This window comes from Empidonax traillii, unplaced genomic scaffold, assembly GCF_003031625.1.
Source record: "Empidonax traillii isolate 1590-97213 ecotype Southwest subspecies unplaced genomic scaffold, ASM303162v1 scaffold1333:size133863, whole genome shotgun sequence".
In the NCBI taxonomy this organism is placed as follows: Eukaryota; Metazoa; Chordata; class Aves; order Passeriformes; family Tyrannidae; genus Empidonax; species Empidonax traillii.
Window position 1 is genome coordinate 2,717 of NW_020956526.1, and position 2,418 is coordinate 5,134.

Below are 2,418 nucleotides of genomic sequence, written 5' to 3' on the forward strand. Positions count from 1 at the left end.
GATTCAAATAAAAAATTACCAGTTTCCAAAGCTTTCACCCATGGGAATAAGCACAGCATGTGCTATGTGAGCTTTCCATCCTGCTCTGACATGTTTTTCTATCTCCGCTTTTCAGAGAGGACTTCTCTCTGCAGTCTGTGTCAAGATATTTATTAGCTAAAGATACCAATCAGGAGTAACTACACAAAGCATATCCGCAGGATTCTCTGGAGTAACATTTGACATTGCTTTGCCACCTTTCCCAAATGATTTGAAACTAGAAGTGTTAGCCTGTGACAACAGACCTCCAGTTATTGTTATCTCTGCTGAAAATTGCCTGTTAAACCCCAGTGCTAAGTCCTTGTTCTTGATGCCTTTTTTTTTTTTAAGAGAAAAAAAGGCTTAATATTCACAATTCCATCTGAATTAGAATGCCAAAAGGAGATGAATTAGTTTGTGATCATGTAGCTTAGGAATGGGTCTGAGAAGTATTAGATGTATTACAGCTTCAGTTCATAGATGTTTCTGCTGTTATTACTGCAGAAGAGTAGGGGTTACCACAAATGTTAGTGCAGATACAGTTTATGAGTAAAAAAAGAACTTAAACCAAGAAATGACATACTTATGCACACTTGGAAGAGAGCTGTCAAAGCTGATTTGTTAAAAATAAAAGACTAGGAAATGCAATTTGCAAAAGGGAATTCATCAATAAAACACAAGTTCTGCAGTTAAGATTTTACATAAAGTAATTGCAGAATTAGAAATAGACATTTAACATTTGTATCAGCACAATTTGTCCTGTAAAGCTGCAAATCAAATACCACAGGTCACGATCATCTGGAGCATCACGTGAAGACCATGAGAGGAATATTTTGCCAGTAGTTTGCTTTTCTATTCCTATCTGAGGGGAATGCAGTATGTGCAGCTTACCTCCTGCAGGCATTCATGGTGCCTTGATGACTGGGTTCCCACTGCGTCAGATTTCTTCTTGCAGAGAGAAAAAAAGCCTTTTTTATCCTCTTGTTCCCTTGCACAAAAGGGGAAAATTTTCACTCAGTACAGACAAAAAGAATCTTCCTTCCAAGCCCGCAAATTTGACCAACAATAATCTGGAAGCACTTGTTATGTGTCAATGAAAGCTCTCGAATGGTTTCTAGAGCTGATTTTGACATAGTTCTTCAAGAAATTCTCTTGAGCAGTTCACAAGGCAAGTAATGAGTCATCCCAGTGACTGGCTTCTTTTAGCTGCTGGGATCTCTTCTTATAAACAGTAGCTCACTGCTGAGATGTTGCCAAATTCATAACACCACAAGTAAGGCACAGATGGAGGGTGCTGCCACTGAAAATTATTTTCTATTAGATCACAGGCTGTTTTGGGGTAAAACTTACTTCCTTTCTACAACTGCAATTTGGTTTAACTTGGCTGAAATGAAATTTCAATCCCTTGTCACTTACATGTGCTCGAATATTCAAACATTTTTACAAATAAGTAGGTGCCTTCTTTATAAACTGTTGACGTATAACACGATCACATTCAATAAGCAGTCAATAAGCAATATATTAGCACATAAGAAAACATTTTGACATTTAGGGTAATTGTCGTGGCTAGGCTTCGCGAATGAAGATTTGAGAAGGGCTCTACCCACGCTTGCTACAAGCGCGCTGATGGCTAAAAAGGCCAGTGCAAGATAGAAGGGTAATTAACAGTTATATATATATTTTATATATATCCTGACCACCTGGAGCCATTAATTAACAAGAGGCTGTGTCCAATAGTTGGGTGTGGCATGATCAGCTGGGTTAATGGTGGTCTTAAATCCAATGGTCCTGTAATTATTTGTAGGGCTTGTGAACAAACACATTTAAATTTGTAGTTTAGGAAGACAGGCCAAAGCCCTTCTTTCCCAAAAGACTTTTTTATATCATCTTTAAACTGTTGAAGAAATTTAAAATAACCACATTTCTTGTTTAAATGTTACTTTCAGCTTATTGTCATATAGAATCGCTATTAAGACAAATCTGAAACTGTAGTTCTGGTGCATTTCTAAAGGCTTTTGCCTTTCCTTCACGTAGCATTTATCTTTCTAAATGAATAAAACTGGTTCCTTTAGTTTTGTTAAAACAAGTAGCAATTTCCAGACACGTCTTGGGGAATCACTTTACACTCCAGAAAATTAAGACTGAGCTTGTTCACCCATGTGAGTAAAACTGTGTCACTAGAACAAGTGGAGCTACTGAGGACATAAAATAATTTTAAATTATTAGTAAAATAACTAATATAGAAAAATAGAAATATTTCAATGACTTGGAGGACGGAATTCAGACATCAGTAAAGAATTACTGAATTGAATCAGTTCTAGCTTTTTCAGATCTGATCCTGAGCAGGATATAGGCAGTTACAACTTTTGGACTCTGTTTTTTTGAATAACATATACAGGG